The sequence below is a fragment of the Acomys minous genome (genome assembly GCF_964271855.1).
Source record: "Acomys minous genome assembly, chromosome: 3".
In the NCBI taxonomy this organism is placed as follows: Eukaryota; Metazoa; Chordata; class Mammalia; order Rodentia; family Muridae; genus Acomys; species Acomys minous.
In genome coordinates this window covers 140340002-140353823 of record NC_140485.1, presented here as the reverse complement: position 1 = coordinate 140353823, position 13822 = coordinate 140340002, and the positions used below count along the sequence as shown (strand labels likewise).

The 13822-nt window shown below is 43.1% G+C and overlaps 1 protein-coding gene across 1 annotated transcript in view; it reads right to left on the bottom strand.

Moving 5' to 3' along the window:
- The window catches only part of PACRG (parkin coregulated), a 423907-nt gene that overhangs the window by 280100 nt on the left and 129985 nt on the right, over positions 1 to 13822 (bottom strand). The gene's annotated exons all lie outside the window — the stretch shown is intronic.

Genomic DNA, 13822 nt, shown 5'->3' with positions numbered 1-13822 from the left:
CTGGGAGAGCCAGAGGATGGGAGGGTTTGCTGTGAGACCTGTCTCCTGGTACTGTGACAAGCAGCATCCATAAAGTCTCAGCAACATGGCTGTCTGAGATAACAAAACAATGGTAGACGTGACAACACGGATAAGGGAACACGCACGAGGCCTCAGTCCTACACAAAGAACTCCAGGCAACCAAGGAATGCTCAGTTGGAGAAATACTCTTCCTTAGGAAAGGGCATACCAATTGGTTATCCAGTACCAAATATACTTATACATACACATAACTTTACACAGGATGAACATGGTTATCTTAAGGAATATATGTATATGCACATAACAAAAATCGATGCAAAAAGGACATGGATTTGGAAGTGAGGAAGAAGTGATATATGTGAGGCCTTTGAGGGAAGAAAGGGAAGGGAGAGACAATATAATTATAATATTACAAATAAAAGAAAACTAAATTAAACATAATATAACTTGAAAGAAGACTATGCAGTGTGCAAGTTGTAAATCATAAAGCAAATAAAGCCAATAAGTCAACAAAGTAGTCATAAAAGTCTTCGGTTTTTCTCAAAAAAGGTACAGAGAGAGAGAGAGAGAAATAGAGAGAGAGAGAGAGAGAGAGAGAGAGAGAGGAGGAGGAGGAGGAGGAGGAGGAGGAGGAACAAATAGTGAGATGAGAACTCAATTATATCTATAGTGAATCATGAAATATTAAGAGGCTTAAAATACTAACATGGCAAGAAGAGTGAAACGCATACAACACAATCACAGGTAAAGGTCTGCATGACTCACTGCTCTGTCTTGTGTCTGTGATAAAGTACTCCGAGAATAGCAACTATGGAAGAAAGGCTTCATTTCAGCTCACAGTTCAAGCGTGTGGTGGTCACATCACGTCACAGTCAGGAAAGCAAGAGGAACAAATGTCGGCAGCTTGCTTTCTCCACTTTGGCAGTCCAGGATCCCAGCCAGGGACCAGTGCTACCCACAGTGGACAGATCTTAGCAACTCAACTAATGCAACCAAGATACTCCACAGCTGGCATGCCTGCAGGCCCCTCTCTAGAGCAATTCCAGACTTTGCCAACCATGGAGGGCCAACCATGACCCTCCACTTTAATGCGGACAAAGCTGATTCTGTAGTCAGGAATACTGCAGCCAAGATGAAGCATCACTTCACAATGAAGAGCCACCATCCAAAAAGACAACACTCCAAAGTCTCTACACGTCTAATGAGGAAAGCTAACAATAAATGAGGCCCAACTTTTAGAACTGTAAAATGATAGATATATTAACAGTAATTGCCATGAACTTCAACACCTCTGTCAACTATTGACAGAAAAATACAAAAGGGATGCAGGATACCTGAGTGGCATTACCGACAGACTTGACCTTAACTGAGACCTGGGGAGTCTAGTCTGCTCAGGGAAAGCACAGCACACATTATTCTGTTTGTCTGGATCATCGCTGTGATAGACTATAATCTGAGAAATGAAATATTCATAGGGAAAGGTAACACAACTATATTCTGAACCCAATCATAAAAGTGCATTGCCCCATTGCTCTGGAAGTAAATTGAAACCAGAGACACAGGGACTTCATTGTTGACTAATGCTTCCTATAGAGACACCGGAAACAGTGAAGATGGAGATGCCTGCTAGGACACCTTGAGAAGGAAGAAGAATCCTCCACTCTTGCTTGAATCTAAAACATTCTCCTGAGGCTTGTGCTTCGAGGACCAGGCCCCAAACTGGTGCTATCCTGGATGCTGTGGATCTTCTAGGAGACAGGACCAGGCTCACTGGGGACCCTGGATCTAACCAAGTCTTTTCTGTCTCCTATGCATGTCACGTACAGCTGTCACCTTGTGTTCCCAGTCACAGGCATGTGCACAACTTCTCTTGGAGCCAAGAGTGCACAACTTCTCTCGGAGCCAAGATGGACTCAGCTTTTTGTAGTTATGGCCCAAAAGAAATGTCCTCTCCATTTGCCTCTCTCAAGAACTCTACTATGGAGCAAGAAGTGGGAACTAACAGCACCTCTTGTCTTGAGGTGAGACCTTATTAGTTTTTATGGTTACCCTTGCACTCATCTTTTTGTTTAGTACAGTTTGGGCTTTCTTGGCTGACTTGCCTACTCTTGGGGACAGTTGCAGTAGTTCCTAGGGAGTTTTATAAAAATACCTTCCAGAGTAGTAAAATGGGTAACTTAAATTTTATTACTTTAACCATTTCTTAATGTATAGTGCAGTTAGGTATAGTGATATTACTATGTACCAATATCCTAAACTTTGACTTGAAAAACCAACAAGCTATCCCTTTTAAATAATAATTCCCTAATCTTGATCTCCAATCCCTCCCAAGCACTGTTCCACATTCATCTGAATGTGACTACCCACACACCTCCTAGAAGTGCTGTGATGTCCCAGATTTTTTCTGTGTTGGTCACATGATTCGGTGAGCATTGGAACTTGCCACCAAGCTTGAGACCTGAGTTCAAGCTGAGGTAGAAGGGGTGAACTGATTCCCTCGAGTGTCCTCTAAACACACATGAATGTGCGCGCGCACACACATGCACACACACACACACACACACACACACACACACACACACACACATCATAAACATAATTCATGGGTAATTCTGAAGTGTTGAGAGACAAGACAGGCAAACTCCCTGAATGGTTAGAGAGGTGGGAGAAACAGGAAGCCTAACCAGAGTGCCCTGCAGGAATAGATGGCCTCCTTGTCAAACACTGGCTGCTGCTGCCCCACTACACACTGACCGTGGCAAGGGTGGAAGGGGCTCTGTCCTCCAGGGCCCTCCCCCCTGGCAGCCCCTTTCCATGTGAAACAGTGGGGTATGTTTACCCCCTTGCCTTGTCCCTCTCTGCTGGGGTGACAGACAAGGCCTGTTGACGTAGGTACAAAGTTTAATTTTTTTCTTTATAAATTCCTCAAACATTCTTTTGTAACAAGAATTTTTTTCAAATAAAACCCATTAACATTCAACTTCAGTTTAGTGGTTCGGCTAATTATTGCAGTTTGTTCCACTGCTTAGTTCAAAAGTCCCTGAGTAGAAATATATGTTTCAAATTATCCTCACAAACACAAAATATAATAGATACATTATAGTGGAAATTAACTGCACTTTTATGAAAGCCTTCGGCAGATATAATATGAATAGCATTTATTTTCACATTTCCAAAGAATTTTAAAATAATAGCTTTTGTTCTCCTCATTATCTAGGAGGGAAACAAGCTCTAATTTAAGTATGGACTAATGACCTTTGCCTTCTGTTCCACTGCCTAGCAGCAGTAACTGTGAGGGCCACGTGTGTCCCTGCGGTCGCCGTGCTCTTGGCAGAAGCAATCGTGCCTTCACTAGCGTGAGGATGGCCTGCAGCAGGCTGCTCAGCTGGAGAGGCCCCTACAAAGTCAGGAGAGGGTTTTGATTTCCCAATCTTTCCTTTCTTGCCCATGCTCCACACCCTGCTGATGGTTTGAAAAAACACCTTCCCGGTAAGGGAGCATGGACCACTAAAAAAAACCCACCAGGTCTATAACAAGACTGGAAGTGTAAGTGCTGGAAATATGCACCCAAAGACTTACTGATACCATGGTCCACATAACCGCCAGACTCCAGGCTAGCAGCAGAGTCTAGTAAAGGCCTGGGGAAGGGGGTAGGTGATAGAATATAAATAATGAGCCATGATGTGGCAGGATGGGGTACAATCTCAATTGACTGACGCTATTGTCCCAATACAATAATTCAGTGACTGTGTCATTTCCTTAACAATCCGTAACTTCCATCTCAGAGAGAAGAGCAGTCAAACTTCAGCATGATTAACTTTCATGATGTCAAAAGACACATGGGAGGATGTCATCTTCTCTCCTCCCATTTTCCTCTCTTTCCTTCTCCCATGGTTTGCTTCCCTCCCTTATCCGGTGAGTAAGAGCAAAGCCCTGAAGCACACTTAGGACTCTGTCTGGGGAAGAGCCATGATAGGCAGGACAGTGAAGACCAGGCCAAAGAGGACTCTGGAGAGGTCAGAGGTCGGTGTGCACAAGCTAACCCGGGGCCTGTGGATTGCAGGCTTGAGAGGATATTTCTTCATCACAGACAAACACTCATGGATGTCTTTAAATTGTGTGATATATTGGCAGATTGTGTACCTATTTGTATTACTCATATCATATAAATACACTTAAGTTTTAAAATGCTTAAAATTGTTAATGAATCATAAAACATATATAAAAGTGCTCATTTTCTATAAACACTGTATTTAGTGAAATTTACTATAGTGATTTCTTTCAGTTAATGTTAATTATTTAAGTACCACACTACGTTTGGAAGAACTCATTTTGAACATTTGGTCTAAACATGTTATAGACCTTATGTCTAGGTGACCAACCCCTTGGCTTCGTTCCTTTAGGCCACTGTTGTTTGTCCCGGCCTGTAACATCCATCTCAAGGCCTTTTACAAGGTACTTCAGGAAGTGCTTTTCTGGAGCCTGACTCAGGTACTGCTTGACTCACAGTTTCTTCTCTTTCACCCACTACCTCCACTCAGTGTCTGGAGGACCACTAATGGGCTTCCCTGGTGGGCATGGGGCCTTGGACGATGGGGCCATTTGTTTCTTCTTGGTGCTTGTTTCCTACAGACTATATACATAAACTCAACACACCTCAATATCCTTTCTTTCTGGAAATATAGTTCCTTTTTACTTTCATAAGTTCTGTGCCATGTCTCGCATCTTACACGCAACCTTCCACCATTGTCTGTTCTCATGTTTCATAGAACATGGTTCAGTCCAGAGGCTGCTTCTCTCACTCAGCCTGTGCCCTTGTTTGGTTTGTTGATCTGGGTTCTTGTCCTGGCAATCTCCCAAACTTACTCACTTAGTGATGTCATCCTTGCACCCTGAAACACTATCATATTACTACATTGACTATTATGTGTAAACCTAGTAAAATGCCTCTCACTATATTACTAAAAGGGACCTATAAAATGTATTTACCTTTGAAATAAAAAGGTAAACTTATTTAGTAAGTAGATGGCCAAACCTGCTGTGGAGCTACGCATTTTCTATTGTAAATCCACTGAAGAATCTTAATTATATTCTTGAATTGTTTCCTATTAATACTTATGTATGCTAACCTCCTTTACACATGATAGTCAATTTATTTTGCCCTATAAACTGTCTCTCATTAGCCTATCTACCAATGTGCTCTGTTGAATGCATATATTTCTACCCATCTAAATTGTTAAATATGTACCACATAATATGCATGGTATATGATTTATTGTGGAAGCTCGAGAGAAAAGGAAGCTCCTGGGGGACAGAGACAGAGACACAATCAGAGAAAGAGAGAGACGGAGACAGAGAGAGATAGAGACAGAGAGACATGAGGGGGAAAGTTTGCCCTTTTTATCCTGGGCCCCTGATGGCAGTGGCAGGTGATGACGTCAGAAGTTGCTAAGCAACCTAGGGGTAGGCTGTTTAAATGCCAACATAAATGTTGCTACATTTTTCAGTTTTCTAAATCATTTTGTGGTTGAAATATGAAAAAAAACATGACTGCAGCCTGGGCCCAGACAGTTAGCAACTGCTCTACGAAGCTATATTCACGTCCTGCCCTTAAAATTGGTGAGAATATAACATTTCACAAGTTCTTTCAGTTTTTCCTTATAAATCTGATTGACATCATTATAGCGTAGTTATGTGTTCATTTGATGTTCATATGGATATATTAGGTTCTTCCAGAGGTAGCAGAATATAACTTAATATTAGTTAGTGGTCACTAAAAATAAAATGTTAACAAATTTCCTAACAGAACACATTTTAAATGACTGTAACCTAGGGAGATTAATTGTAGCTATGACAAATGAGCATCCTTCATACTAAGGAAAATCAAATTTCAATTTATTGCACATTATTATTTTGAGCAATCTGGTGGTCTAACTAAAGATACATTGAATTTGCTGATAAAATGGCAAGGAGCATAGTGCCTTGCCAGTGTGATCATTCTGAATAATCTCAGATAAGCACAGCTGGCACCTTGTGAGCACCGTGTTGTTTGTGTATCAGTAAAGACTGTGAGCAACTTATGCAGCCATGAATGAAAGCCTAGAAACAGAAGCACATTTTACTTTGTACAGTGAATGTCAGAGAGAGGGAAGGAGAGAGAGAGGGAAAGAGGGACAAGAAGGCAGAGGAAAAGAGAGAGGGGGAAAGAAAAGAGAAAGATGGGGAGACATTAGGTGAGAGAGAAGACAGATTTTGCAGGAGTGAGTAGCAAGGGAGTGGAAACCAGGACTCTAGTAATGTCTTGTTTGGGTTTTGTTGTTGTTGTTATTATTGTTGTTTAATATGTTGGATTGAATTCATTTTCATCATAAACATCTCAAGACTTTATATGTTTAATCTAGATTTGGGTGATACTTCATGGTCTAAAACTGAGGAAGTATTCTTCTGGCCTGGGCTTCACAACAAAGAGAGCAAGGTAGAAGACAGATATGAATGATTTCTTAATTCATGACTTTGGGGTCAGGGTGCATACTATGATTTAAAGTCGTCTAGACACATGGACTTGGAGGTGTGTGGCTCCTGACTCAGAAGCAAAGGTCAGAATGCTGACTCATCTTCTCCAGAGCCAGATACTGTATTTTCCATTCCAGAAGCAGGCCCACTAATTAAGACTGTAAAGTTTCCAAATTTCCGGGCAGGGGTATAGAGATGATGGGTGGCGGACACGTGTCCTGAGGGAAGTGCTGAAGCTGAGAATCACAGAGGCCCGAGCTTCAGTGGCCATGGGATTTTTTTATAAGTATGCCTAGAGACACGCTGCATACAAGGGGGCTTCACAGAACCCAACTGTGTGGGTGGAGGCACTGCAGCAATAAAGAAAGAGATTGGATTCCTCAAAGCATCATGGCTGACCTGAGGCCCATGCATCATCAGGTTTGAATGTGAACTTGGAAGGTACAACCTACAAACCAAATACTCTAAGGCAGAGAGTCAAAAAGGTGTATTCTCAAATTGAGACATTTTTGGAAAAGCAGAAGAACAAAAAGTATATTTAGAAGATCTAGAAACCGATGAGGCATGAAAGGGGCACTTGCAAGCACTGATGTGGGCCTGTTGACAAGTGTTGACTCTAGTGAGACCTGGCTGTGTGTGCGGATAAGTAACGAAGCAGCAGCGGGCCTGTGTAAGCTGACTCTGTACTGCAGTAAAGAAGTCCATGAGACTCTTGGCAGTCTCCAGCTAAGTACAGCAGGATATAGCCTCTATTAAACAGGAGAATGCCACAAGGAAAGCAGGTGAAAGGTGAACGTACTGACAAGAAAGCAAAAGGTTGCTAGGTAACATAAATGTAATTTTGACTGTACAAAGAAAAGGGAAAGAAATATCTGAAAAAAATAATGGACAAAAATCTCCCCAAATTTGGTTCCAGTCAATAAGCTTAAATTCTAGAATATCAACATACCACATATACACAAAGAAAGCCATTTCAAAGAAATCATATCTGGACACATTAAAGTTTAAATGCAAGAGGCCGAGGGCAGGAATAAAATCTTAAACAGCCAGGAAACGAGAACATTACATATAAAGGAACAACGATTAAAATGCCTAGAAGTCAAGGCAGCAACAGACAGGAGAGCCACATCTTTATGATTCTCAGAGAAAAGTGCCGCCTCAGAAGGCTCTGTCTGGTAGAGATAGCCTTCGAGGATGAAGGGTAAAAAGGGCAGTTTTTAGATAACGAAAAACCAAGCATCCATGCACCTACTCTACCAGAAATACTGGAGAAAGCTCCTCAGGCTGAGGAGACTGGGAACTCCAGCATTAAGGAAGAGCATGGGGTGGGGGGTGGGGTTAATCTGGGTAAATATGGAAATCACGTTTTCCTTCTTCAATTCCCTACACATGCATGTCTGATTAGCACTAAAACTGTACCATTGTCTTGTGATATTTTTAGTGTTAGTAGGTTTAAGCGCCCCCCCAAATCCTCCAAACCCAAATTTGCCAAAAAAGAAAAACAAAAAACAGGTGGGGACTCTCAGGAAGGGACTCTGGTATGTGTCAAGACAAGCAAGCGGAAAAACATGAGGCATCTATATTGTAACCCACAAACTGACACAAAATAGGAAAGAGAGGCCTGAATCTAAGAGGTACATTAAACGCTGAAGAAGTTAACTAATCTTTAAAAGAGGAAGGGAAGGAGAAGAGAAAGGAACAGAGTAACAAATGCAGGTGCTACAAAAACAAAGCACAGCCTGGACCTCAATTCAGCTTCATCAAGAATCTCACTGAAAACCAGAAATACACAGAAGCCTGGACAACAATGCTCCAGTTTTCTGGGGTGTGTGTGTGTGTGTTTATAAACAGTCTAAATGCAGTAGCTATTTCAATCAATTTATTGTTCCAAAATATTGGAAGAAATATTTCCAATTAAGTACCTTCAAACTACTGGCCCAAAAGGCTTCGTTTATTTTTGGCAACAGGAGGCAGAAAACCCATAGGTCCTGAGGTTTGTATAGGAACTGTCTTTGGTAGAAAAAAAAATCTCCCACACTTGTTCTTTCCTTCGGGTGAAACTGTCCATGTTTTTGAACCCCGTGACTCTTCCCATATAGACCACAGAGCAAGTTTACTGCCTTGATCACACTGTAGTGCCTCTGTACTTCATGCAAAGCAGAAATAATTAGTGTGAACTGAGGCTGCTTGCTGAAAATAGCATAGCTCCTGTTTGGCCTGTGCAAGCTGAGGACCAGGGAAGGGAGGGAGAGGTTATGAAGGACGGAGGCTGGGATCAGGAGGCAACAGGGAGGGGGCTACATTCAGGATGTGAAGTGAACAAATTTTTAAAAATTTAAAAAGTATTATTTGTATCATTACGCCTGCTGATAAAATAAATTGTGAAGCTTCAAGGATTCCAAGGCAGCTGAAAATATAGGGGCTGTCTTGCCCCTCCCACCCCGGCACCACCTCTCTTTTGGCTTGGGATGGAACCCAGGGCTTGACACATGCTAGGCATGTGTTCTGTCACTGAACTACACTCCCAGCTCCAAGGTGAAGAACTCAGAACCAGGCAGCCCTTGACTGACTACCGGTCCTGTTTTTTAACCCGGGTGATCTAGAGCGCATTCTCTAAGCATGCTGAATCTCAGTCCACTCGCCTATGTAACATGCATTCATTACACACTGTGGAGAGGGAGGGAGGGGACAGTGAGGCAGAGGTGGAGACTCTCACACACCCTTCTTCTTAGCCAGAGCCCTGGGTTAGATTCTCCACAGCTTAAGTAAACGATCGGGGGCCTGCGTCATGGCTTTCCAGCTGGTGACCTTGTACTCACAATGCTACACAAGTGTTGAGTTCCCAGCGTCTCTTCTCAGAGCTGTTTACACAGACGAAACAAGGAGCTGTTGGTACTAAGCTGGCCCGAATTCATTTAGTCACTAACTCACACGTTCACTCTTATCAACCAGTCATCCAGTGTCAATTATGTGCCAGGCCCTGGGGAATCCTTCAGATAAGTCATGGCCTTTATTCCTGAAAAGATTCATTGTTCATGGGGAAGAGTCACAAATCAAGTGCTACAATATAGTGCGCTACATTCCGAGGGTCCTTGTGTGCACACAGGACTGTAGAGACGCAGGAAAATACCTCTAAGAAATATCTCTAAGTCTGTCTGGGAGGGGAGAAGGAAGGTGGGGAAAGGAAGCGACTGAAGGTGATTGTGCTTAGGGGTGCTTTCAATAGTAAGCCAGAGCTACGGTGTGGAAGGACTGGAAAGCAGAGAGGAGAAAGCAGTGTAGAAAGAAGTCTGTTAATTCGTAAGAATCACGGGGGTTATGTGAATGGAGCTGGAGGTCATCGGAGATGAAACCAGCACGTCAGGAAGCAGAGGGGTGAGGTCAGCAGGCAGTGTGGACTGAGGAGTCTGATCTGTCTTCAAGGTCTTGATAGAAGGGAGTCATTTTGATATCCCATACTATGAAGGTATAAAAAGTGCAGGCCCGCAAGTCAGCAGTCTGATGGTTGTTTCCTGTCTGTCTACACTTAACTCCATTTCTCCATGGGTGCTGATGCTGGCTCCCTCCTGTGAAGAATCCACACATAGAGTAGGCTGGGCTGATCCCACTGGTACTGCCACAGCCACGAGATGGGCACCTGACTCCTGTCAGGCAAAGCACTGCCAGCACTGCGCCCATGGGGTTGGACCCTGCAGGTTCATGTAAGGCCGCTAAGCAGAGTGCACCCCTGCTCACCTATGCCAGGGTGACTGAAGCCACAGAATATGGATCTTCAGTCACCAGCTCATGCCTCTTGATGGACAGTCTGCTCAGATATGATGCTCTAAGACAAGGCATCCTCAGGACGGGCTGGACCTGAAGGCAGTGAGCCACCGGGGTTTGGAACAAAGGACTTCCTGCTTTGTACTTGGGCTAGGCTGGATTTCTTTAAGGTGCAACCTAAGAGCCTTGTACGTTGCTCTGGTTAGAGGTGTAGGGAGCTGTGCTGTGTGTGCGAACTAGGGCAACTCAGCTGAACTCAGAGCTAAGCACACACCAGTACATGTTTTCAATGGCGCCGCATACTTAGAATCCTCTTAATAGGAATGTCTGCATAAGCTGTGTATGATCTCACCTGCGTGTGTGCTCCTGTTTAACTCCCCAGGTACGATCAGGAGATTCTGTGGCAACAAACCCAAACCACAGCTTTAGTGAACTTAAGATGCACAGAAATCTCAAAATTGGCAGGAAATGCCATAGAGTTTTCCTACATGTTGTTCTAGGAGACAGCAAAACCTATGAGATTTTAGTCACTAAGACCATGGGCTAAATCCTGGAGTTATTTTGAATTACTCATATTAGGCGTGGTTCTTATGCCGTTTTGCATGTGGTGTGCCTGTGCTTACACGTGTGCAGGTTCACACTCGTGTGAGGAGCTCAGAGCGGCTGTTTTACATGGCAAGCACTGACTGAGTGCTCTCTCTCCAGCCATAAGCTTTAGGTTTTATCTATATAAATTTAAAAAATAGACTTTAATGTCACCAGCATACCTATAGAACACAAGACAAAGACGTGAGAACTCGTTTTTGAAATGTGCCGTGTGGTGTCAATAGTATTGGAGTCTAGTTCAATAGTAAATGCAATCTTTAGAAATAAGAGCTGAAAAATATAGGTTCCCACATCCTGAGAAAGAGTCACACATAACTATTCTCAGCTTGTGACATTTGAGGACTGGTGTTGAAGCTAATGACATCATCCTTTCCCCCACTGCCTTAGAGAACCCTGCCTGCTGAGCCTGTGGCGAGGCACTTGGTCTGATGGAGGAATTCTCTGCTCTATCTCCTGCTTGACTAGAGCTAGTGTTCTTGGATGGATCCTGTGACTTTCTTTACAGACCGTGCAAAGTTTTTTAAGAAATAGAATCTAATTGTAATGAGAGTAAATTATTTGATTTTAAACTTGCTCTATGAGTGGGTGCAGATAGTCACATGCAAAACACATAAAAGTCAGCATGTATTGATAATGTTTGCAAAGAGCACTATTGAATCTAGACCACTCCAGAAGCATAGATTCAAGAGAAGCCATGTTTTAAATCTGCATGACTGAAAGGACAAAATTTGCATAAACAAATGCATATTTTCCAGGACAAAATGTCTTGAGTTAAGAAAAAACTGATATATGCAAATAGTGGACATAAAGAACTCATGGTACATGAACAAAGTGCTTTTCAATAATGAGACTTAGTTTTATTTGGAGAGCTTTGTAGCTATGGCTTCTGCTTAAGGAACCTTTCATAGAACGCTATAAACATGCCCTGCTCCTCACACTGATGGATGGTGCCCACACACTGGTATAACTTACATTTCCACACATTCGCACTTCTTCCCCAAACTCAGTCGCTCTCCAACCCATGATGCTCTGGGCTCTAGGACTCACTCTGCATTACCAGTAACTTGGATATTTTTCCTGATGTGCCGGTAGATGAGAATTGCCCTGATGCTCAGAGATTCCAGTGAGATTTGGTGCTGGGTACCGATCTGGTATACTGATCCCTTCGTGTCTCCTGTGGAGAAGCCTCCAGGGCTGCCCGTGAACAGATGTTTAGGGAGGGGAGGCTTGCCCCTCTGTGAGGACGGAAAGGAGCACAGCCCACTGCAGGTATTTTGTCAGCACTCTGCCCTGCCATTATTACCAGTGTCTATGTATTTCAAGCTAATGAGACAATCTTTGAAATACAACCTGGTATTTAAAAACTGTTGAAAAGCGCTATTCTTTACTGATTATTCAACTTTTACTGAACTAAGAAAATCCTCCTGTGTCAAAGTTATTTCCTAAACTGTAAAAATGTCCCTGGAAGCAGAGAGAAGGCCATGGGAGAAAAGGGGGATAAATAGGAGGCAGAAGAAAAGAAGCTGAAGAAAGGAAAGGCAGCGTGCACTCACTCACTCCTTGTTTTAATTTTCTCCTCTGGATCAAGGCAGAGGAAATAAAGCAACTGTTTGATTTACTTTTTTGAAGTCAGTACAAGCAAGTAAGAAATCTCCATGAAGGAGAAGACAAGAGAAAAAATGCCGAAGCTTGCTGCACGGGGATCCCTTTTGCTGTGGTGCTGGTTGCAGCATTCACTTCTTTCACTTTTCTGTAAAATTCTGTGGCTGTGTTGGTGGAAGGCTTGCCCAGCATGGAAGAAGGCCTGGGTATGAGCCTGCACCAACACTGAAGGCAGTGTGGGGACCACTGTTTGTCACCTTGGTTTCCAGCCTGTTGGCCTGAGGGTTCCGAACTTGCCTGCCCCCAGAGCCATGTGACCCCCATTCCTGGAAGTGAATCACTGATGTATGTATGCCCTATCAAGCCCGCTTCTCTGGAAGGCCCTGACGCAGCGGTCTGCCTGGGGCTGGCTGAGCATAGCCTTAGGTTGGTAACTCCACCACATGGGAAACAGGGGCTGTGCCACTTCCCAAATGAAAGGCAGCAGGCACACAGGCTAAGAGGGGTGAGCTTCTTTCCTAATAATAAACAGATATTCAAATTAGGTTATTAATACAGCACTGTTTCTTTCTCCTGGAGAAAAATACATGCCAAACATTCCTCACTCTGCTTTCAGCTTCTTGAGCACAGTGTGACACCTTCTCATGTATATAGGCAGCTGGGAGAACTGATCCCAAACCTAGCACGTGACCAAGCATTGTGGCATTGCTAGACTCACAAACAACGCGGCCAGGGATCTTCAGGAGCTAGCAAAAGTTCGGCTTTATTTTAACGAAAAGGTAGGAATGATGAGCCGCTTCGGCCTTGGATATTTGATCTAGTTCAGTCTGCCAGGCTGGGAAGGGTTAACACTACAGTGCATTACTGAAGTAGAAATGTAGAAATAGAAAAAAGGGCCAAATGACGGGTGCATTATCTGCTTGCCTTGGATCACGGTGGTTACGAAGCCTTTGAAATGGAAGAACAGGGCCTTGAGGAGAGCATCCGTAACAGGGTCATTTTGATCAAAGGATATTTTTCTTTTTGGCAGTTTGGAAGAAAATAATTTGATCAAATATCCAGCCATAAAGTTATTGTCCATGATACTTATTTGAAGACTCAAGTAGAGCCAAACTATGTTTTGCTCTTATTGCTAAGACATCATTTATAACTCAAACCCTCCTACTGAAGACAAAATTGACTTATGTGTGCTGTACACGGCTCAATTTTGCCTTTCTCTTCATACACTGTCACAATAGCAAGCCCTGGGTGAATTAATAAGACAGAGCAATTATCTTTCTGCTCTTTGGGAATAGCTACAAAACAATAAATTAAAAGA